We start from the raw sequence: 25,271 nt of genomic DNA on the forward strand, positions 1-25,271 counted from the left end.
AGCCGGATTTCCGCTACAAGAAAGGCAGAAATCCGGCTGGGCCCAGGCCGGCAGATGGCGGTAAAGTGGCAATGCGGCCAACAGCAGCACCACGCCAGTAGACCTCCGCCAGACGTATTATGAGAAATAATACGGCCTGGCTGTGTTTTGATGGTGGCTGCTGTTGGAGGTAGCAACGCCCTGACCCGTCTCCTGCCGGAGGACCCCCTGAATACAGGTAAGTAGAGTCTCCGACAGGGGAGGGTGGTGGGGTGTGTGTGGAGGGGTGAATGTTAGTGTGTGTGTGGATGCGGGTGCGTGTTGCGTCTTGAATGCGTGTGTGCATGTATGGAGGTTTGAGTGCGTGTATGTTGCGTTATGTGAATGCGTGTCTGTGTGTATGTGTGAAAGTGTGTGCGGATGTGTGTGTAGATAGATGTATGCATGCTTGGAAGAATGTTGGAATGGGTGGGTGTGTGTGTGTGTGCGTGTGAAGGGGAGGTGTGAATGTAGGGGGGGTGGGGAGGTCTGGAGAGGGGTGTGGGTGGGGTAATTGGAGTGGAAAGGGGGAGACCCCTATCAGTGACAGGGAAGGAATTCCCTGTCACTGATGTGGCCTTCCACCATGGTTTTTGTGGCGTTAGGAACGCCACAAAAACCATGGCAGTATGCTGGGTCATAATCCTGCAGGTGGAACAATGACAGCCGCCGGGCTGGAGATGGATATCTCCAGCCCATCGGATGTTACCGCCGTGGCAGTCGGAGTAGTACATTGGCAGGTTGGCTTCAGCCAACCCTCCAATGTCATAATATGGTGGTAAGTACCGCCAGACTGTTGGCAGTACTTACCGCCATATTAACGCCGACCCCGGGGTCTCAATGACCCCCTGACTGTTTTCTTTCATGTGTGTAAGTACTGTTTGACTAAAGTGGTATTGCATGAGCTTTGCATGTCTCCTAGATAAGGCATGACTGCTCATCCACAGCTACCTCTAGAGAGCCAGGCTTTTAAACACTGACTACACTATACTAATAAGGGATACCTGGGCCTGGTATAAGGTGTAAGTGCCATAGGTACTCACCACACAGCACGTCAGCCTCCTACATTGGTGGTGCAGCGGTGGGATAATCACTTGCAATTGCCTTATCACTCAGTCACCTGTGCTTTCCACTGGAAAGACCACTCCTTACCTAGAGGTATGCATTGTGCCTAATAAAGAAACCTAGTCTCTAAGGTTTAGGTAAACTAGGATATAGGCGTAGCCCTTGCTCTAAACTTCTTTCAGAGAGACTAGGAGTTAGGTACGTTAGGTAAACCCTACACTATCCTAACATACACCATGTTTGCAACTGGACACACCTCTGAAGTCAAGGACTCTCCCAATGAAGACCTGACCTTCACGGAATTGAAGGGTTGTGTGCAGAGAGAAGAATGAACATGGGGAAGAACCCTAATAAGAGTCTGCTCTTGGGGATCCTCCTCCAAGATGACCAGGACCAAGCTGGTGGCCAGAAGGAGGAGGAGGAAATAGGCCCTAACCCCATTGAGGTAGAAAATGACATTCTGGATCTGGGGGAGGGTACCTCAAGGGTAGCATCATATTTCTAGCAGACCCACTAGCATAGGTGGTAGTGGGAAGGGAAGTCACACTGGTAGGGCTCCTTATATACCCAGAGGGCAAGTAGAAAAGGTCACTAAGCATAGGAATAGATCCCCCTCTGCTCACTCTCACATCGCTTCAATGTTTGAAGGATCACACTGTACAACTCCAGGGGATGACTATAGATATTGGCAGTGGAGAGAGAGAGACAGGGACTGTGGGTGAACACCCCATGGTGGCAGCAGCTCAGGCTTCAGGAATTGCAGAGTCAGGCAGAAATCTTTAGATTCCAGAAACCTGCACAAAATTGTTTCCCATGCAAGGTGGGGGATGACATCTACACGTGATTTGCTACACTTGAGAGGTCCTGTAAAGTTCAGAGGGTCTCTCAAAGGCAGTGGCCTGCTATCCTCTGGTTGTCCTTCTCTGACATGGGGAGGGATAGACTTCTCACTATCAGAGAAGTGGGTGCAGACAATTAACAAATTCTCAAAACTGCACTCTTAGATGGTTTTGGTCTCACCACTGAGCAATACAGGATTAAGGCCCTCATTATGACCTTGGCGGGCGGCTACAGCCGACCGCCAAGGTCTGACCGCCGGCCAGCCACCAATGCGGCCGCACCCCACCGCGGTCATTATGAGATCCCCACTGGGCCGGCGGACGGACACCTGGTTTCCGCCCGCCGGCCCAGCAGGGATCTCGCCCGCAACACAGGAGCTGGCTCCAAATGGAGCCAGCAGTGTTTCGGCCGTGCGACGGGTGCAGTTGCACTTGTCGCGCTTTTCACTGTCTGCAGAGCAGACAGTGAAAAGCTCCATGGGGCCCTGTCAGGGGGCCCCTGCCACTCCCCGTACCGCCAGCCTTTTCCTGGCGGTTCAAACCGCCAGGAAAAGGCTGGCGATCGGGGACTCGTAATCCCCTGGGCAGCGCTGCAAGATTATCACCGCCGCGGTCGTAATCCCCTCTGAAGCACCGCCAGCCTGTTGGCGTGCTTCAGCCAAAACAGCCCTGGTGGTCTTGGAATGCCAGGGTTGTAATGAGGGCCAAAGTTCAGAGAGACTAGAAAAGAGGCCTCACAGAATTGGATTGACTTTGTGGACTGTTCTGTGAAAGCTTTAGAAGGCTGGTTACATATCAGCAAAGTATCTGGCTATGAGGGCTTGTATAATTTACTATTGAGAGAGCATATTTTGAATAAATTGTGTGTCTGCTGTGTTGCGCCAATACTTGGTAGACTCAGATCTGACCTCTCCCCAAGAATTAGGAAAGAAGGCAGATAAATGGGTCAGGACAAGGGTGAGCAGAAAAGGTCAATGCGGGGTGACAAAGACAAGAAGAAGGAAGGTGGTAAGTCTCATGACAAAGATGGGGACAAATATAAGAAAGAGTCTTTATCAGACTCACAAAACTCTTCTGGTGGTGGGTCTAAATCCTCTTCCAACAACAATCAGAACAAAAACCCTTGGTGCTATATTTGTAGAAATAAAGGCCATAGGGCAGGAGACTGCTCCTGTCCTACAAAAAACACCAAACCCCCCACCACCACTACCCCCACTCCTACAACTAGTGCCCCCAGCAATAACAGTAGTGGTGGGAAAACTAATACTGCTAATAGTCAATCCAAGTGTGTAGCAGGGCTAACTCTGGGAAGTGTAGTGGGGACTGGTTTAGTTAGGGAAACCAGTGAGGCTGTTTTAGTCTCTGATGGTGGCATTGACCTTGCCACCATAGTTGCTTGCCCCCTATTATGGATAAGTACAAGCAACAACCCCTAATCAATGGCGTTCAAGTTGAGGCCTACAGGGACAAAGGTGGCAATGTCACCATGGTGACTGAAAAACTGGTGTCCCCTGAGCAACACCTACTTGGTCATCAGTACCAAGTGACTGACGCCCACAACAATACTGTGAACCGTCCCATGCCAGTTGTTGATCTCAGCGGGGGGGTTTACTGGTCCTACTAAAGTTGTAGTGTCCACAGACCTACCTGTAGAGTATTTATTAGGGACAAACTTGGAGACTTCAGCTTGGGCTGAGGTAAACATGGAGGCCTATACAGCAATGCTGGACATTCCTGGGCATATAATTGCTTTAACCAGGGCTTAGGCGAAGAAGCAAAGAGAACAAGGAATCTTGGATCCTGAAAGTATGGACCAAGAGCTTCCCAAAAGCAGGGGTAGAAAGGATAAGAAATTATCCCCTATCCTTCCCTCCACTTATGATTCCCCATTTGAGGAGGAGGAATCTAATCCTTGGACAGAACTGAAGAACTTCATGCTGACATAGCTGAGCTGTTAGGTGCAGGGTGGACTGCCAGGGAGGACTTAACTGTGGCTCAAAAGACTTGTCCCGCACTTGAGGGTTTGAGACAGCAAGCTGTTTAACCGGAAGCAGGGAATGTGAGTAGCACCCACAAGGTGTACTGGGAAGACAACCTCCTGTATTCAGAACCTAGGGAACCCAAACCTGGTGCCACAAGGATATTGGTAGTACCTCTGCAATATAGAGATTTTTTTTACCTTAGACATGACATTCCCCTAGCTGGTCACCTGAGGCAAAGAAAACATGGGTTTTCTGTGTCACCTGTCAAGCCAGTGGCAAGACAGGTGGCACCCCAACGGCCCCCTTATTTCCACTTCCAGTGGTTGGGGTACCCTTTGAAAGGGTAGGGGCTGGCATTGTTGGCCCCCTTGACCCTCCCACAGCTTCTGGCAATAGATATATCCTTGTGGTAGAGGACCATGCTACCAGGTATCCAGAAACCATACCTCTGAGGACCACTACAGAGCCTGCAATTGCCAAAGCCCTCCTGGGACTCTTTTCCAGGGTGGGTTTCCCAAAAGAGGTTGTATCAGACAGGTAGCAAATTCATGTATGCATACTTGAAAGCTATGTGGAACGAGTGTGGTGTAACTTATAAATTCCCCACACCTTACCATCCCCAAACAAATGGGTTGGTTGAGCGTTTTAACAAAACTCTCAAAGGCATGATTATGGGACTATCTGAAAAACTCAGGAGGAGATGGGATGTCCTATTACCATGCCTCCTCTGTGCCTACAGGGAGGCATTCCAGAAGGAAGTGGGCTATAGCCCCTTTGAACTCCTTTTTGGTCACCCTGTTAGGGGCCCACTTGCTCTTGTGAAGGAGGGATGGGAACAACCCCTGAAGCCCCCTAAACAAGACATAGTGGATTATGTACTTGGCCTCAGATCAAGGATGACTGAGTACATGAAGAAGGCCAGTAAAAACAATTGGGTCAGCCAAGAATAGCAAAAGCAATGGCATAACCAGAAGTCTGTCCTGACTGTGTACCAACCAGGACAGAAAGTGTGGGTCCTGGAGCTGGTGGCTATCAGGTCACTCCTTTTCAAGTGGAGTGGACCACACACCATTGTAGAAAAAAAGGGTGAGGTCACTTATTTAATAGACCTTAGCAATCCAAGAAGTCCCCTCAGGGTACTTCATGTGAACCGCCTAAATCTCTACTATGACAGTGCTGACTTAACCCTGCTCATGGCCACGGATGAGGAACAAAAAGAAGAGAGTGACCCCCTCCCTGATCTCTTCTCCAATTCTGAGCTAATGGCTCAGTTGAGGGGTAGTCTTAGCAGATTGCCTTTCTGAGTCTCAAAAAGAATACTGCAGAAATCTCTTAGGGCAGTTCTCAGAACAATTTTCCTTACCCCTGGACACACCACATGGTGTGAACACACTATTGATACACGGGACAGCCTACCTGTTAAGAGAAAAATCTACAGGCAGCCTGACCATACAGTATAAGGGACTGCATCAAAGCAGAGGTACAAAAGATACTGGACCTAGTAGTCATTAAGACCTTATAACACCTGGACTACTCCAGTGGTTCTGGTCTGAAAACCCTACTCTCAGAATGGGAAAAGAGAGATGAGTGTAGGAGCCTGTCCTGGTTTGTAGTGGGTACCCTAGATACTTACACCTTATACCAGGTCCAGTTATCACTTATTAGTGAAATGTAGTCAGTGTTCTAACAGCTTAGGCTGTCTAGAGGTACCTGTAGCAGAGCAGCTTAGGCTGAACTAGGAGACATGCAAAGCTCCTGCAATACCACTATAGTTACACAGTACCTATACACAATAAAAGACAAAACTCAGTGTTACCAAAAATAATGGTACTTTATTTTAGTGACACAAGGCCAAAAATATCTTAGAGGCAATACTCCTTCTGGAAGTACGTATTATACACAATATATACACTAGAGACCAAAATCAGGTAAGTAAATAGTCATAGAATAGTGCAAACAGTAGAAAATACAATAGAATACAATAGGCCTAGGGGCAACGCAAACCATATACAAAGAAAGTGGAATGTGAATCACAAATTCCCCCCTAGGCAAGTGTAGTGTGTAGAGAGGAGCTGGGAGTGTGAGAAAACCACAAAGGGAAGTAAAATACCCCACCCCAGAGACCAGGAAAGTAGGAGTAAAGTACTGCAAATTTCCTAAGACTCACTACAAGTCGTGATAAGAGTTATTGCAAGAACCAAGCAAGACTGCAAGAAACAAATGGTGCATTTCTGAACCTGAGGACCTGTGAAGAGAGGAGACCAAGTCCAGAAGTCGCAGATGATTCCCGGAAGGACAGGAGCCCCTGTCAAACTAGAAGATGGTGCAAAAGAGGATTCTCCGATTAGAAGAAGTCTGCAGAAAAGCACCAAAGAAGATGGCTGCGGGTTCCCGCGTGATGCAGGAGATGTCCCATGTAGAGAAGCTGGATGCAGGCTGTTTGTGTCACTGGATTCGTCCAACAAGCCTTCTTTCAAGCAACATCGCGGTTTGCATCAAAATGACGCTGCCCGGACCCAGGAGAGACCAGAGGGCCTCAACTCTGAGGAGGCAGAGGGGGCTTCCAACACTGGAGAGAGCCCTCAGATGACCAGGCGGCACCCACGGGAGTCCCAGGACACGGGGACAAAGAAGGTGCAAATTGCTGTAGGTGCAGCACAACAAAAGAAGGTCCCATGCAGCCGGAGAACAACTCAGTGAGTTGTGCATCGCAGGATGGAGTGCTGGGGACCTGGGCCATACTGTGCATGAAGGATTCTTGAAAAACGTGCATAGAGGCCGAAGGAGCTAGAGATGACGTGGTGCACAGGGGTACTGTTGCAAACTGGAAAGGCAAGCTCTCACCTCTGCCAAATTTGGACAGCTGGACCTTAGGACAGTCTTGGTAGAAGGGGTGCACCACCTGTGTTCTAGGGAGCACGCTCGTCGCCAGGAGAGGAGTCCCGGAGAACTGGTTGTTGTCTTGGAAGGTGCTTGCTGGAGCAGGAAAGTGACTCCGTCACTCCACATGAGATTCCTTCATTTATTCTGGTGCAGGGTGAAGGCAGGGAGTCCTCAGAGTGTGCACACCTTGGAAACTGTTGCAGTTGCTGGCTGGAGCTGAAGTTGCAGGGTCACAGTAGCCTTTCTGGATACTTTGTTGCAGTTACAGTGGCTTCTGGAGCAGTCTGCGGATGATCCGACGGTCAGAAGCTGAAGCAGAGGTTGCAGAGGATTCCTGGACGAAACTTGCAATCTGAATCTGCAGAGGAACCCACAGGAGAGACCCTAAATATCCCTGAGGGGGTTTGGCTACCTAACCAGGTGTGCATCTATCAGGAGGGGTCTCTGACGTCACCTGGTAGCACTGGACACTCAGAGATCTCCAGAGTGTCACTACACCTTGAAAAACAAGATGGCTATCGTCTGGGACACACTGGAGGAGCTCTGGGCACCACCCCTGAGGTGGTGATGGACAGGGGAGTGGTCACTCCCCTTTCCTTTCTCCAGTTTCGCGCTAGAGATGGGACTGGGGGTCCCTGAACGGGTGTGGACTGGCATATGCAAGGAGAGCACCATCTGTGCCCTTCAAAACCTTTCGAGATGCTCTGGGAGGCTACCCCTACCCCGCCTGTAACACCTATTTTCAAAGGGAGAGGGTGTAACACCCTCCTCCCAAATGAAAAGCTTTGTTCTACCTTCCTGGGACTGAGCTGCTCAGACCCCAGGAGGGCGCAGCCCTGTCTGTGAGGTGGCAGCAGCTGTAGCTGCTGTGCAAGCCTCAGAGAGCTGGGTTGCCAGTACTGGGGGTCCATGGTGGAGCACCCAGGATGCATGGGATTGGCCACGTAATACCAGATTTGGAATGGGGGGACAATAACATGATCTTGGACACCTGACATGGTGGTATTCAGAGTTACCATTGTGAAGCTACATGTAGGTATTGACCTATATGTAGCGCACACATGTAATGGTATCCCGGCACTCACGAAGGCCAGGGAATTGGCCCTGGGCATTGTGGTGGCACCTTTGCTAGTGCAAGAGTGCCCTCACATTTAATAAATTTGCACCTAGCCTTCAATAAATGAAGGTTAGACATATAGGTGTCTTATACGTTACTTAATTGTGTGAAAATGGCTGGGAAATAGTGTGTGCACTATTTCACGCAGGCTGCAGTGGCAGTCCTGTGAAAAGGTTTATCTGAGCTCCATATGGGTGGCAAAAGAAATGCTGCAGCCCATGAGGATCTCCTGGAAACCCAATGCCCTGGGTACCATGGTACCATGTACTAGGGACTTATAAGTGAGGTCCAGTGTGCCAATTAGAATAGGAATATGAAGTCACTAAACTATAGTGACTAATTTGGAAGTGGAGAGAGCCTAAGCACTGAAGTTCTGGTTAGCAGAACTTCAGTGACACAGTTAAGCACAAGTGACAACACACACATTAGGCCACAAACTATGAGCACTGGGATCCTGCCCAGCAGGATCCCAGTGAGACAGGCAAAACATACTGACAAATAGGTTGAAATTGGGGGTAACGTGCCAAGAAAAATTGAACTTTCCTACACAACCCCCCCCAAACGAGGGACAATAAGGCTAACCGTGCCCAGATGATTCTTCATTATCTAAGTGGGAATATCTGGAGAGTCCATGTGCAATGGAGTGGGTAGACCAGGTCTATGTTCCACTGTAAAGTCCTTCCCCTGTAGGAAAATGGACCACCTCAGCAATTTAAGGTTTTCACCTTTCATCTGTTTTAGCCGTAAGAGAGGTTTATGGTCTGTCTGAACAATGAAGTGAGTCCCAAATACGTATGGTCTCAACTTCTTCAAGGCCCAGAACACAGCAAAGGCCTCCCTCTCTATGGCAGACCAACGCTTTTCTCTAGGGGTCAATCACCTACTTATAACAGCAACATGTTGATGCTGGCCCTCTGAGTTAAGTTGTGATAACACTACCCCAACCCCAGTTCAGAAGGATCTTTCTGGACAATATTTTTGGAGTAATTTGGGCTTTTTAACGCAGGTGGAACACACATAGCCTGCTTAAGCTCCTCGAATGCTCTCTGGCAGCTGGCTGTCCACAGTACCTTTTTAGGCATTTTTTTGGAAGTGAGGTCACTACGAGGGGCAACAATAGAGCCATAGTTCTTAATTAACCTCCTGTAATACCCAGTGAGACCTCAGAAGTCTCTGATCTGGGTTTGAGTAGTAGGGGGAGCCCAGTCCATAATTGTCTGGCTCTTCCCCTGTAGAAGTTCAATCTGTTCTCCAGCTACTAGGTGGCCCAGATAAACACTTTCCCCTGCCCTTTGAAGCCTTGATAGTGAGGCCTGCCTTTTGCAGGGCCTCCAAAAAAATGTCCATAGGTGGACCAGGTGGTCATCCCAGGTGGAGCTAAATACAGCAATGTCATCTAAGTATGCTGCACTAAAAGCTTCCAAACCTTGGAGGACTGTATTCACGGCTACAGGGAGGTACCCCAGAAAGGACTGGGCTACTGCCCCTTTGAACTTCTCTTTGGTCACCCTCTTAGGGGTCTCCTTGCTCTTGTGAAAGAGGGGTGGGAGTAACCATTGAAGCCCCCTAAAGAAGACATTGTGGACTATGTACTTGGCCTAAGATCCAGAATGGCTGAGTACATGAAAAAGGCAACTAAAAACCTTCAGGCCAGCCAAGGGCACCAAAAGCAATGGCATGACCAGAAGGCTGTCCTGACAGAGTACCACCCAGGACAGACAGTGTGGGTTTTGGAGCCTGTGGCCCCAAGAGAACTCCAAGATAAATGGAGTGGACCCCATCTGATTGTGGAGAAGAAAGGTGAGGTCACCTACCTGGTAGACTTGCGCACTACCAGAAGTCCCCTTAGGGTACTTAATGTCAACCGCCTTAAGCGTTACTATGCTAGAGCAGACTTAACCCTACTGATGGCCACAGACAAGGGGCAGGAGGAAGAGAGTGACACTCTCCCTGACCTCTTCTCCAACACTGAAGCTGTTGGCTTAGTGGAAGGAGTGGTGCTTGCAAACTGCCTCACTGCTGAGCAGAGGGAGGACTGCAAAAATCTCCTAGGACAGTTTTCTGACCTCTTCTCTCTCATACCTGGTACAACTACCTGGTGTGAACTTTCAGTTGATACTGGAGACAGTTTGCCTTGCATAAAAACTGAGGTCAAGAAAATGTTATATCTAATGAGGCTTCTGATAGCCCCTTGGACAGCCCACTGGTGCTCTTCCCCAAACTACCTAGCAAAGAAGGAAAGAGAGAAATGCGGTTTTGTATGGACTATAGGGGTCTTAATACTGTAACCAAAACTGAAGCTCACCCTATAGCGAGAGCAGACGAGCTAATAGATACACTGGCATTTGCCAAGTATCTAAGCACCTTTGATTTGACTGCAGGGTATTGGCAGATAAAATTGTCATAGGATGCTAAAGCAGAAACTGCATTTTCTACCATAGGAGGGCATTATCAGTTCACTGTTATGCCCTTTGGTTTACAAATGCACCTGCCACTTTTCAGAGGCTGTTGAATACAGTCCTACATGGTTTGGAAGCTTTCATTGTAGCATACGTAGATGATATTGCTGTATTTAGCTCCACCTGAGTTGACCACCTGGTCCACCTCTGGAAAGTTTTGGAGGCCCTGCAAAAGGTAGGACTAACTATCAAGGCTTCAAGTGCCAGATAGGGCAGAGGAAAGTGGTTTATCTGGGCCATCTGGTAGGTGAAGAACAGATTGAACCACCACAGGGGAAGATTCAGACCATTATGGACTGGGCTCCCCCTACTGAACTGACCCAGGTCAGAGCCTTCTTAGGTCTCACTGGGTATTACAGGAGGTTCATTAAGAACTATGGCTCCATTGTTGCCCCTCTTAATGACCTCAATTCAAAGAAAATGCCTAAAAAGGTATTGTGGACAGCTAGCTGTCAGAAAGCTTTTGAGGGGCTTAAGCAGGCTATGTGCTCTGCACCTGTCTTGAAGAGCCCAAACTACTCCAAAAAATAATTGTCCAAACAGATGCTTCTGAATTAGGGGTAGGGGCTGTACTATCACAACTTAACTCAGAGGTCCAGGATCAACCTGTTTCTTTTATCAGTAGAAGTTTGACCCCTAGAGGAAAGAATTGGTCTGCCATAGAGAGGCAGGCCTTTACTGTGGTCTGGGCCTTGAAGAAGCTCAGACCCTACTTGTTTGGGACTCACTTCATTGTTCAAACAGACCACATACCTCTATTATGACTTAAAAAAATGAAAAGTGAAAACCCTAAATTGTTGAGTTGGTCCATTTCCCTACAGGGTATGGACTTTACAGTGGAGCATAGACCTGGGAGTACCCACTCCAATGCAGGTGGACTCTCCAGATTTTTCCACTTATACAATGAAGACTCATCTGGGCAAGGTTAGCCTTATTGTCCCTCGTTTGGGGGTGGGGTGGGGTGGGTTGTGTAGGAAAGTACCATCTTTCTTGGCGTGTTATCCCCATTTTTACCTGTATGTCAGTATATTTTTGCCTGTCTCACTGGGATCCTGCTGGTTAGGACCCCAGTGCTCATAGTTTGTGGCCAAATGTGTGTGTTGTGAATAGTGCTTAACTGTGTCACTGAGGCTCTGCTAATCAGAACTTCAGTGCTTATGCTCTCTCTGCTTTTAAATTTGTCACTGTAGGCTAGTGACTTCATTTCAACTGGCACACTGGAACCTCCTTATAAGTCCCTAGTACATGGTACCTAGGTACCCAGGGCATTGGGGTTCCAGAAGAGCCTTATGGGCTGCAGCATTTCTTTTGCCACCCATAAGGAGCTCAGAAAACCCTTCCACAGGACTGCCACTGCAGCCTGCGTGAAATAGTGCACACACTATTTCACAGCCATTTTCACTGCACATAAGTAACTGATAAGTCACCTAGATGTCTAACCTTCATTTACTGAAAGCTAGGTGAAAAGTTACTAAGTGTGAGGGCACCCTTGCATTACCAAAGGTGCCCCCATGCAGTCCAGGGCCAATTCCCCAGACCTTGTGAGTGCGGGGACGCCATTACATGCGTGCACTACATATAGGTCAATACCTATATGTAGCTTCACAATGGTAACTCCGAATATGGCCAAGCAAGGTGTCTAAGATCATGGAATTGTGCCTCCATTCAAAATGTGGTATTGAGAAGCCAATCCCATGCATCCTGGGGGCTCCACCATGGACCCCCATTACTGCCAAACCAGCTCTCTGAGGCTTGCACTGCAGCTACAGGGTTCTGCCCTTCTTGGGTCTGAGGAGCTCAGTCCCAGGAAGGCAGAACAAAGCATTTCCTTTGGGAGGAGGGTGTTACACCCTCTCCCTTTGGAAATAGGTGTTACAGGCTTGGGAGGGGTAGCGTCCCAGAGCCTCTGGAAATGCTTTGAAGGGCACAGATGGTGCCCTCCTTGCATAAGCCAGTCTACAGCGGTTTCAGGGACGCCCAGTCCCCGCTCTGGCGCAAAACTGGACAAAGAAAAGGGGAATGACCACTCCCCTGTCCATCACCACCCCAGGTGTGGTGCCCAGAGCTCCTCCAGTGTGTCCCTGGCATTAGCCACCTTGTTTTCCAAGGTGTTGGGACACTCTGGAGATCTCTGAGTGGCCAGTGCGAGCAGGTGACGTCAGAGACACCCCCTTATAGGTGCATACCGGGTTAGGTAGCCAATCCCCCTCTCGGGGCTATTTAGGGTCTCTCCTGTGGGTTCCTCTTCAGATTCAGCCTGCAAGCTTCCTCCAAGAATCCTTTGCAACTTGTACTCAGCTTCTGACCATTGGATCAACCGCAGACTGCTCCAGGAACTGCTGTAACTGCAATAAAGTATCCAGAAAGGCTACTGTGACCATGCAACCAGGGTCACAGTAGCCTTTCTGGATGCTTTGTTGCTGCTCCAGCCAGCAACTGCAACAGTTTCCAAGGTGTGCACACTCTGAGGACTCCCTGCCTTCACCCTGCACCAGAAGAATCAAAGGAATCTCCAGTGGAATGATGGAGTAACTTCCCTGCTCCAGCAGGCACCTTCAAAGACGACGTCTGGTTCTCTGGAACTCCTCTCCTGGTGACAGGCTTGCTCCCTGGAACACAGGTTCTGACCCCTTCAACCCAGACTGTCCTAAGGTCCAGCTGTCCAAATTTGGCAGAGGTAAGAGCTTGCCTTCCCGGTTTGCAACAGTACCCCTGTATACCGCGTCATCTCTAGCTCCTGAGGCCTTTGTGCACTATTTGCAAGAATCCTTCTTGCACAGTGTGGTCCAGGTCGCCAGCACTCTATCCTGTGATACAAAACTTGCTGAGTTGTTCTACGGAGGCGTGGGACCTTCTTTTGTAGTGCTACAGCAACCGCAAGCTGCACCTTCTTTGACCCCGTATCCTGGGACTCCCGTGGGTGTTGCCTGGTCATCTGTGGGTTCCCTCCAGTGTTGGGAGCCCCCTCTTCCTCCTCAGTCTGAGTTGAGGCCTCCAGGACCCTCCTAGGTCCAGGCAGTGCCATTTTGACACAGACCGTGACATTGCTTGAACCAAGGCTTGTTGGACGAATCCTGCGCTACAACTTGCCCGCATCCATCATCTCGACATGGGTCATCTCTTGCACCATGCAGGAACCCGCAGCCATCTTCTTTGGTGCTCTTCTGCAGACTTCTTCTAACCGGAGAATCCTCTTTTGCACCATCTTCTAGGTTGGCAGTTCTCCTGTCCTTCCTGGGATCTTCTGTGACTTCTGGACTTGGTCTCCTCTCTTCACAGGTCTTCAGGACCAGGAATCCACCATTTGTTGCTTGCAGTCTTGCTTGGTTCTTGCAATTACTCTTATCACAAACTGTAGTGTGTCCTGAGGAAACATGCAGTACTTCACTCCTACTTTCCTGGGCTCTGGGGTGGGGTATTTTACTCACCTTTATGGTTTTCTTACACTCCCAGTGTCCCTGTACACACTACACTTGCCTAGGGGGGAATTTGTGATTCGCATTCCACTTTCTTAGTATGTGGCTTGTGTTGCCCCTAGGCCTATTACATTCTATTGTATTTTCCACTGTTTGCACTATTTTATGACTATTTACTTACCTGATTTTGTTCTCTATTGTATATATTATGTATAATACTTACCTCCAGAAGGAGCATTGCCTCTAAGATATTTTTGCCCTTGTGTTACTAAAATAAAGTTCCTTTATTTTCAGTAACACTGAGTATTATCTTTTTATTGTGTATAAGTACTGTGCAACTATAGTGGTATTGCAGGATCTTTGCATGTCTCCTAGTTCAGCCTAAGCTGCTCTGCTACAGCTACCTCTAGACAGCCTAAGCTGCTGGAACACTGACTACATTTCACTAAACAGGGATAACTGGACCTGGTATAAAGTGTATGTACCGAGGGTACCCACTACAAACCAGGCGAGCCTCCTACAACACCCTTGTTTGCTGCCATAAGGCCCCAGTGAATGGTACTTAGGTGCCCAGGGCAGGAGGTACTAAGGGTAGGCCCCTGAGGGCAACAGCACTGATTGTGCCACCTTTTAGGGCCCTGCATCCAGGTGCACCCAGCACTGCCAATGCAGGCTGAGTGCCCTGGTGCAAACCTTAGGTGAAAACTCAACATGGCACACTACCTTTGTACCCTGTCCACACCACACTGCATACCATATAGGGAGGTCACCCCTCTGGCAGGCCTTAAGCCCTAAGGCAGGGTGAACTATATTGTATGTTAGGGAAAGGGCATGAGAAATATGCCTCCACCGTGTCTTTGCCAAACCTGGGAGATAGTGAGTGAACAGAGCAGCAATTTTAAAATACATTTGCTGGACATTGGTCGGTGCGAGTTTCACAGCAACATGATGGTCACTCTGTACCCTGGGTTGTTTGGTATCAAACAACTCAGAATGTTAAATCCACACTGCTGCTGCCAGTGATGGATTTATTGCAAAAGGTGTAGGAAAGTACCATCTTGCCTGGCATGTTACCCCCATTTTTCACTGTATATATGTTGTTTTAGTTGTATGTGTCTCTGGGACCCTGGTAACCCAGGGCCCCAGTGCTCATAAGTGTGCCTGAATGTGTTACCTGTGTAGTGACTAACTGTCTCACTGAGGCTCTGCTAATCAGAACCTCAGTGGTTATGCTCTCTCATTTCTTTCCAAATTGTCACTAACAGGCTAGTGACCATTTTTACCAATTTACATTGGTTTACTGGAACACCCTTATAATTCCCTAGTATATGGTACTGAGGTACCCAGGGTATTGGGGTCCCAGGAGATCCCTATGGGCTGCAGCATTTCTTTTGCCACCCATAGGGAGCTCTGACAATTCTTACACAGGCCTGCCACTGCAGCCTGAGTGAAATAACGTCCACGTTATTTCACAGCCATTTTACACTGCACTTAAGTAACTTATAAGTCACCTATATGTCTAACCTTTACCTGGTAAAGGTTAGGTGCAAAGTTACTTAGTGTGAGGGCACCCTGGCACTAGCCAAGGTGCCCCCACATTGTTCAGATCCAATTCCCTGAACTTTGTGAGTGCGGGGACACCATTACACGCGTGCACTACATATAGGTCACTACCTATATGTAGCTTCACAATGGTAACTCCGAATATGGCCATGTAACATGTCTATGATCATGGAATTGCCCCCTCTATGCCATCCTGGCATAGTTGGCACAATCCCATGATCCCAGTGGTCTGTAGCACAGACCCTGGTACTGCCAAACTGCCCTTCCTGGGGTTTCACTGCAGCTGCTGCTGCTGCCAACCCCTCAGACAGGCATCCGCCCTCCTGGGGTCCAGCCAGGCCTGGCCCAGGATGGCAGAACAAAGGACTTCCTCTGAGAGAGGGTGTTACACCCTCTCCCTTTGGAAAATGGTGTGAAGGCAGGGGAGGAGTAGCCTCCCCCAGCCTCTGGAAATGCTTTGTTGGGCACAGATGTGCCCAATTCTGCATAAGCCAGTCTACACCGGTTCAGGGGACCCCTTAGCCCTGCTCTGGCGTGAAACTGGACAAAGGAAAGGGGAGTGACCACTCCCCTGACCTGCACCTCCTCTGGGAGGTGTCCAGAGCTCCTCCAGTGTGCTCCAGACCTCTGCCATCTTGGAAACAGAGGTGCTGCTGGCACACTGGACTGCTCTGAGTGGCCAGTGCCACCAGGTGACGTCAGAGACTCCTTCTGATAGGCTCCTTCAGGTGTTGGTAGCCTATCCTCTCTCCTAGGTAGCCAAACCCTCTTTTCTGGCTATTTAGGGTCTCTGTCTCTGGGGAAACTTTAGATAACGAATGCAAGAGCTCATCCGAGTTCCTCTGCATCTCTCTCTTCACCTTCTGCCAAGGAATCGACTGCTGACCGCGCTGGAAGCCTGCAAACCTGCAACATAGTAGCAAAGACGACTACTGCAACTCTGTAACGCTGATCCTGCCGCCTTCTCGACTGTTTTCCTGCTTGTGCATGCTGTGGGGGTAGTCTGCCTCCTCTCTGCACCAGAAGCTCCGAAGAAATCTCCCGTGGGTCGACGGAATCTTCCCCCTGCAACCGCAGCACCAAAAAGCTGTATTACCGGTCCCTTGGGTCTCCTCTCAGCCCGACGAGCGAGGTCCCTCGAATCCAGCGACTCTGTCCAAGTGACCCCCACAGTCCAGTGACTCTTCAGTCCAAGTTTGGTGGAGGTAAGTCCTTGCCTCAGCTCGCTGGGCTGCATTGCTGGGAACCGCGACTTTTGCAGCTACTCCGGCCCCTGTGCACTTCCGGCGGAAATCCTTTGTGCACAGCTAAGCCTGGGTCCACGGCACTCTAACCTGCATTGCACAACTTTCTAAGTTGGTCTCCGGCGACGTAGGACTCCTTTGTGTAACTTCGGGTGAGCACCATTTCACACATCCTTGTAGTGCCTGTTTCTGGCACTTCTCCGGGTGCTACCTGCTGCTGAGAGGGCTCCTTGTCTTGCTCGACGTCCCCTCTCTCTCCTGGTCCAATTTGCGACCTCCTGGTCCCTCCAGGGCCACAGCAGCATCCAAAAACGCTAACCGCACGATTTGCAGCTAGCAAGGCTTGTTGGCATTCTTTCGGCGGGAAAACACTTCTGCACAACTCTACACGGCGAGAGGGATCCGTCCACCAAAGGGAAAGTCTCTAGCCCTTTTCGTTCCTGCAGAAACCTCAGCTTCTTCTGTCCAGTAGAAGCTTCTTTGCATCCACAGCTGGCATTTAATGGGGCATATGCCCATCTCCGACTTGCTTGTGACTTTTGGACTTGGTCCCCTTGTTCCACAGGTACCCTAGATTGGAAATCCACAGTTGTTGCATTGTTGGTTTGTGTCTTTCCTGCATTATTCCTCTAACACAACTTCTTTGTCCTTAGGGGAACTTTAGTGCACTTTGCACTCACTTTTCAGGGTCTTGGGGAGGGTTATTTTTCTAACTCTCACTATTTTCTAATAGTCCCAGCGACCCTCTACAAGGTCACATAAGTTTGGGGTCCATTCGTGGTTCGCATTCCACTTTTGGAGTATATGGTTTGTGTTGCCCCTATCCCTATGTTTCCCCATTGCATCCTATTGTAACTATACATTGTTTGCACTGTTTTCTAAGACTATACTGCATATTTTTGCTATTGTGTATATATATCTTGTGTATATTTCCTATCCTCTCACTGAGGGTACACTCTAAGATACTTTGGCATATTGTCATCAAAATAAAGTACCTTTATTTTTAGTATAACTGTGTATTGTGTTTTCTTATGATATTGTGCATATGACACTAAGGGGGTGATTCTAACCCCGGCGGTCTTAGACCGCTGGGGCCAGGGTCGGCGGGAGCACCGCCGACAGACCGGCGGTGCCCCGCAGGGCATTCTGACCGCGGCGCTTTGGCCGCGGTCAGTGCAGGAAAACCGGTGGTCTCCCGCCGGTTTTCCGCTGCCCCTTGGAATCCTCCAAGGCGGCGCAGCTAGCTGCGCCGCCGAGGGGATTCCGACCCCCCCTACCGCCATCCAGTTCCCGGCGGTCCGCCCACCGGGAACCGGATGGCGGTAGGGGGGGGTCGCGGGGCCCCTGGGGGCCCCTGCAGTGCCCATGCCACTGGCATGGGCACTGCAGGGGCCCCCGTAAGAGGGCCCCTAAATGTATTTCACTGTCTGCTGCGCAGACAGTGAAATATGCGACGGGTGCAACTGCACCCGTCGCACAGCTTCCACTCGGCCGGCTCGATTCCGAGCCGGCTTCATCGTGGAAGCCTCTTTCCCGCTGGGCTGGCGGGCGGCCTGAAGGCGGCCGCCCGCCAGCCCAGCGGGAATGTCAGAATTACCGCCGCGGTCTTTCGACCGCGGAACGGTAACCTGACGGCGGGACTTTGGCGGGCGGCCTCCGCCGCCCGCCAAGGTCAGGATGAGGGCCTAAGTGGTACTGTAGTAGCTTCACCCGTCTCCTAGTTCAGCCTAAGCTGCTCTGCTAAGCTACCATTATCTATCAGCCTAAGCTGCTAGACACCCTATACACTAATAAGGGATAACTGGGCCTGGTGCAAGGTGCAAGTACCCCTTGGTACTCACTACAAGCCAGTCCAGCCTCCTACATTGGTTGTGCAGTGGTGGGATAAGTGCTTTGAGACTACTTACCACTCTTGTCATTGTACTTTTCATAAGAGAAAAATATACAAAACAAGGTCAGTGTATATACACATAGCCAAAAAGTTTTGCATTTCCTCTTTTCACTCTTTTCTAAGTACTGAAAAGTACTTCTAAACTTTCAAAAAGTTCTTAAAAGTTTAAAAAGTTTTTTTCTGTCTTTCTAAAAAGTTCTGAAAACTTTTTTCTCTTTTTCTATCACTTTAACTCTCTCTAAAAATGTCTGGCACAGGCCAAAATGTTGATCTGTCCAAACTTGCATATGATCACCTTAGCTGGAAAGGAGCAAGGAGTCTCTGCATAGAGAGAGGTTTGAGTGTAGGGAAGAATCCTTCCTTGGAACTGTTACTTAACCCCTTCGCTGCCAGGCCTTTTCCCCCTCCTGTGCCGAGCCTTTTTTTGGCTATTTGGAGCTGTTCGCGCTTAGGCCCCCATAACTTTTTGTTCACGTAAGCTACCCACGCCAAATTTGCGTCCTTTTTTTCCAACATCCTAGGGATTCCAGAGGTACCCAGACTTTGTGGGTTCCCCAGAAGGAGGCCAAGAAATTAGCCAAAAAACAGTGAAAATTTCGTTTTTTTTAAAAAAAATTGAAAAATAGGCTGCAGAAGAAGGCTTGTGGTTTTTTCCCTGAAAAGGGCATCAACAAAGGGTTTGCGGTGATAAAATCACCAGCTTCCCAGCTTTCAGGAACAGGCAGACTTGAATCAGAAAACCCAATTTTTCAACACAATTTTGGCATTTTACTGGGACATACCCCATTTTTACGATTTTTTGTGCTTTCAGCCTCCTTCCAGTCAGTGACAGAAATGGGCATGAAACCAATGCTGGATCCCAGAAACCGCAACATTTCTGAAAAGTAGACAAAATTCTGAATTCAGCAAGGGGTAATTTGTGTAGATCCTACAAGGGTTTCCTACAGAAAATAACAACTGAAAAAGAAAAATATTGAAATTGAGGTGAAAAAAACATCCATTTTTCTCTAAGTTTTACTCTGTAATTTTTTCCTGCAATGTCAGATTTTCGAAAGCAATATACCGTTACGTCTGCTGGACTCTTCTGGTTGCGGGGATATATAGGGCTTGTAGGTTCATCAAGAACTCTAGGTACCCAGAGCCAATAAATGACCTGCACCCTGCAGTGGGTTTTCATTCTATGCCGGGTATACAGCAATTCATTTGCTGAAATATAAAGAGTAAAAAATATCTATCAAGAAAACCTTGGTATTTCCAAAATGGGCACAAGATAAGGTGTTGAGAAGCAGTGGTTATTTGCACATCTCTGAATTCCGGGGTGCCCATACTAGCATGTGAATTACAGGGCATTTCTCAAATAGACGTCTTTTTTACACACTGTCTTACATTTGGAAGGGAAAAATGTAGAGAAAGACAAGGGGCAATAACACTTGTTTTGCTATTCTATGTTCCCCCAAGTCTCCCGATAAAAATGATACCTCACTTGTGTGGGTAGGCCTAGCGCCCGCAACAGGATATGCCCCAAAACACAACGTGGACACATCACAGAAAACAGACCTGTTTTTAGCAAAGTGCCTACCTGTAGACTTTGGCCTCTAGCTCAGCCGCCACCTAGGGAAACCTACCAAACCTGTGCACTTATGAAAACTAGAGACCTAGGGGAATCCAAGATGGGGTGACTTGTGTGGCTGGGACCAGGTTCTGTTACCCAGAATCCTTTGCAAACCTCAAAATTGGGCTAAAAAAACACATGTTCCTCACATTTCTGTGGCAGAAAGTTCTGGAATCTGAGAGGAGCCACACATTTCCTTCCACCCAGCGTTCCCCCACGTCTCCCGATAAAAATGATACCTCACTTGTGTGGGTAGGCCTAGCGCCCGCGACAGGAAACGCCCCAAAGCGCAACGTGGACACATCACAGAAAACAGACCTGTTTTTAGCAAAGTGCCTACCTGTGGATTTTGGCCTGTAGCTCAGCCGCCACCTAGGGAAACCTACCAAACCTGTGCATTTCTGAAAACTAGAGACCTAGGGGAATCCAAGATGGGGTGACTTGTGTGGCTGGGACCAGGTTCTGTTACCCAGAATCCTTTGCAAACCTCAAAATTTGGCTACAAAAACACATGTTCCTCACATTTCTGTGGCAGAAAGTTCTGGAATCTGAGAGGAGCCACAAATTTCCTTCCACCCAGCGTTCCCCCACGTCTCCCTATAAAAATGATACCTCACTTGTGTGGGTAGGCCTAGCGCCCACAACAGAAAACACCCCAAAGCGCAACGTGGACACAACCAAATTTTTGAAGGAAAACAGAGGTGTTTTTTGCAAAGTGCCTACCTGTAGATTTTGGCCTGTAGCTCAGCCGCCACCTAGGGAAACCTACCAAACCTGTGCATTTCTGAAAACTAGAGACCTAGGGGAATCCAAGATGGGGTGACTTGTGTGGCTCGGACCAGGTTCTGTTACCCAGAATCCTTTGCAAACCTCAAAATTTGGCTAAAAAAACACATGTTCCTCACATTTCTGTGGCAGAAAGTTCTGGAATCTGAGAGGAGCCACAAATTTCCTTCCACCTAGCGTTCCCCCACGTCTTCCGATAAAAATGATACCTCACTTGTGTGGGTAGGCCTAGCGCTCGCGACAGGAAATGGCCCAAAACACAAAGTGGACACATCACATTTTTTCATAGAAAACAGTGCCTACGTGTGGATTTTGGCCTCTAGCTCAGCCGGCACCTGGGGAAACCTAGCAAACCAGCGCATTTTTTAAAACTAGAGACCTAGGGGAATCCAAGATGGGGTGATTTGCGGGCTCTGACCAGGTTCTGTTACCCAGAATCCTTTGCAAACATCAAAATCTGGCCAAAAAACACTTTTTCCTCTCATTTCGGTGACAGAAAGTTCTGGAATCTGAGAGGAGCCACAAATTTCCTTCCACCCAGCGTTCCCCTAAGTCTCTCCATAAAAATGGTACCTCACTTGTGTGGGTAGGCCTAGCGCCCACGAAAGGAAATGGCCCAAAACACAACGTGGACACAACATATTTTTTCACAGAAAACAGAGGTGTTTTTTGCAAAGTGCCTACATGTGGATTTTGGCCTCTAGCTCAGCCGGCCCTAGGGGGGGGGGGGAAATGCCCTAAAATAAATTTGACCCCCACTCCCCCAAACCCCCCCTGCCCAGGTGCAACCCTTGCCTACGGGGTCGCTACCCCTGCGTGACATTGGCGCCAAAAAACAAATTCCCGGTGCCTAGTAGTTTCTGCCCCCTTGGGGGCAGATTGACCTAAAATCGACCAATCTGCCCCCAAAGGGGGCAGAAATGCTCTAAATACAGTTTGCCCCCCAGGGAACCGACCCTTGTCTGATGGGTCGCTCCCCATCTCTAAAAAAACAAACAAACAAAAAACAAACAAAAAAAAAAACATTTGCCCTGGCGCCTAGAGGTTTCTGCCCCCCCTGGGGGCAGAAATGGCCTAAAATAAATTTCCCCCCCGAACAACCCCCCCCCCCCCCCGGAGCGACCCTTGCCTACGGGGTCGCTCCCCCTGCGTCACATTGGTGCCAAAAAACAAATCCCCGGTGCCTAGTGGTTTACCTAAAATCGACCAATCTGCCCCCAAGGGGGGCAGAAATGGTCTAAACACAATTTGCCCCCCAGGGGAGCGACCCTTGCCTGATGGGTCGCTCCCCATCTCTAAAAAAAACCAAACAAAAAAAAAAAAACACAAAAAAAAAATGTGCCCTGGCAACAAGAGGTTTCTGCCCCCCCCTGGGGGCAGAAATGGCCTAAAATAAATTTGCCCCCCGAACACCCACCCCCCCCCCATCCCCCGTAGCGACCCTTGCCTACGGGGTCGCTCCACTTGCGTGACATTGGCGCCAAAAAACAAATCCCCGGTGCCTAGTGGTTTCTGCCCCCTTGGGGCAGATTGACCTAAAATCGACCAATCTGCCCCCAAGGGGGGCAGAAATGGTCTAAATACAATTTGCCCCCCAGGGGAGCGACCCTTGCCTGATGGGTCGCTGCCCATCTCTAAAACAAAACCAAACAAAAAAAAAAAACACGATTTTTTTTTTTGCCCTGGCGCCTAGAGGTTTCTGCCCCCCCTGGGGGTAGATCGGCCTAATACCAATAGGCCGATCTGCCCCCAGGGGGGGCAGAGATGGCCTAAAATAATTTTGCCCCCCCCCACCCCCCCGGGGAGCGACCCTTGACTACAAGGTCGCTCCCCTTGTGTGACGGCGCAAAAAAAAGATCCCTGGTGCCTAGTGGTTTCTGCCCCCCTTGGGGGCAGATTGACCTAAAATCGGCCGATCTGCCCCCAAAGCGGGCAGAAATGGCCTAAATACATTTTGCCCCTCCAGGGGAGCGACCCTTGTCCAAGGGGGTCGCTCCCCATCTGTAAAACAGAAAAACAAAAAAATCCCTGGTGCCTAGTGGTTTCTGCCCCCCTTGGGGGCAGATCAGCCGAATCAAAATAGGCTGATCTACCCCCCCCAGGGGGGCAGAAATGGCCTAAAATAATCCCCCCCCCCAGGGAGCGACCCTTGCCTAAGGGGTCGCTCCCCTTGCGTGAAATTCACGCAAAAAAAAAACTCCCTGGTGTCTAATGGTTTCTGCCCCCCTTGGGAGCAGATTGGCCTCATCAAAATAGGCCAATCTGCCCCCAAGGGGGGCAGAAATGGCCTAAATATAATTTGCCCCCTAGGGGAGCGACCCTTGCCTAAGGGGTCGCTCCCCACCTAAAAAAAAAAGAAAACATAACAAAAAGAAAAAAAGAAAAAAAGATCCCTGGTGCCTAGAGCTTTCTGCCCCCCCTGGCGGCAGATCGGCCTAATAATAGGCCGATCTGTCCCCAGGGGGGGCAGAAAAGGCCTTCCCAAAAAAATGCCCCCCCTGGGAGCGACCCTTGCCAAAGGGGTCGCTCCCGTTGCGTGAAATTCGCGCGCAAAAACAAACTCCCTGGTGTCTAATGGTTTCTGCCCCCCTTAGGGGCAGATTGGCCTCATCAAAATAGGCCAATCTGCCCCCAAGGGGGGCAGAAATGGCCTAAATATATATTGCCCCGTAGGGGAGCGACCCTTGCCTAAGGGATCGCTCCCCACCTAAAAAAAAAAGAAATCATCACAAAAAACAAAAAAAAAAAGGTCCCTGGTGCCTAGAGGTTTCTGCCCCCCCTGGGGGCAGATCGGCCTAATAATAGTCCAATCTGCCCCCAGGGGGGGCAGAAAAGGCCTTCCTAAAAAAATGCCCCCCCTGGGAGCGACCCTTGACCAAGGGGTCGCTCCCTTTTGCCAATTTCACTGAAACAAAAAAAAATCCCTGGTGTCTAGTGGGGTTTCAAAAGCCGGATTGCAAGCAATCCGGCTTTTGAAACCTGTGAGAGACTTCAAAGGGAAGGAAATACATTTCCTTCCCTTTGAAGCCTCTCGGGGCCTCCCCCATGGGATTGAAAAAGAAATGCAAAAGCATTTCTTTTTCAATCGCGCTGGAAGCTCTGCTTCCAGCGCGATGGGGGAGACCCTGTGACTAATCGGCGCGCTGACGTCACAAGGGGGGTTGGGGGGGTTGGGGGTGGAAGGGGAAGGGCTTCCCCTTCCATCCCTGACTTGGGGGGGTGGGGGGGAACCCCACAGAGGGAGCGCTAGCGCTCCCTCTGGGCTCTGTGCACAGGACGTAATGGTTACGTCCTGGGCACAGCAGCACTGTGCCTCAGGACGTAACCATTACGTCCTGGGCACAGAAGGGGTTAACATGCTTAGAGAACAGGATAAGGCTAGAAGTGCCCCATCTGTAGAAAAAGTAGCTAATGGCTAATGGTTGCCAAAGGGGTCGCTCCCGTTGCGTGAAATTCGCGCGCAAAAACAAACTCCCTGGTGTCTAATGGTTTCTGCCCCCCTTAGGGGCAGATTGGCCTCATCAAAATAGGCCAATCTGCCCCCAAGGGGGGCAGAAATGGCCTAAATATATATTGCCCCGTAGGGGAGCGACCCTTGCCTAAGGGATCGCTCCCCACCTAAAAAAAAAAGAAATCATCACAAAAAACAAAAAAAAAAAGGTCCCTGGTGCCTAGAGGTTTCTGCCCCCCCTGGGGGCAGATCGGCCTAATAATAGTCCAATCTGCCCCCAGGGGGGGCAGAAAAGGCCTTCCTAAAAAAATGCCCCCCCTGGGAGCGACCCTTGACCAAGGGGTCGCTCCCTTTTGCCAATTTCACTGAAACAAAAAAAAATCCCTGGTGTCTAGTGGGGTTTCAAAAGCCGGATTGCAAGCAATCCGGCTTTTGAAACCTGTGAGAGACTTCAAAGGGAAGGAAATACATTTCCTTCCCTTTGAAGCCTCTCGGGGCCTCCCCCATGGGATTGAAAAAGAAATGCAAAAGCATTTCTTTTTCAATCGCGCTGGAAGCTCTGCTTCCAGCGCGATGGGGGAGACCCTGTGACTAATCGGCGCGCTGACGTCACAGGGGGGGTTGGGGGGGTTGGGGGTGGAAGGGGAAGGGCTTCCCCTTCCATCCCTGACTTGGGGGGGTGGGGGGGAACCCCACAGAGGGAGCGCTAGCGCTCCCTCTGGGCTCTGTGCACAGGACGTAATGGTTACGTCCTGGGCACAGCAGCACTGTGCCTCAGGACGTAACCATTACGTCCTGGGCACAGAAGGGGTTAACATGCTTAGAGAACAGGATAAGGCTAGAAGTGCCCCATCTGTAGAAAAAGTAGCTAATGGTTCCCAATCTGATCCAGGGACTCCCCCAGGAAAAGATTCGGGAAAGAAACTTCCTAGCCTGCCCATTACT

The sequence above is a fragment of the Pleurodeles waltl genome, chromosome 11, assembly GCF_031143425.1.
Source record: "Pleurodeles waltl isolate 20211129_DDA chromosome 11, aPleWal1.hap1.20221129, whole genome shotgun sequence".
In the NCBI taxonomy this organism is placed as follows: Eukaryota; Metazoa; Chordata; class Amphibia; order Caudata; family Salamandridae; genus Pleurodeles; species Pleurodeles waltl.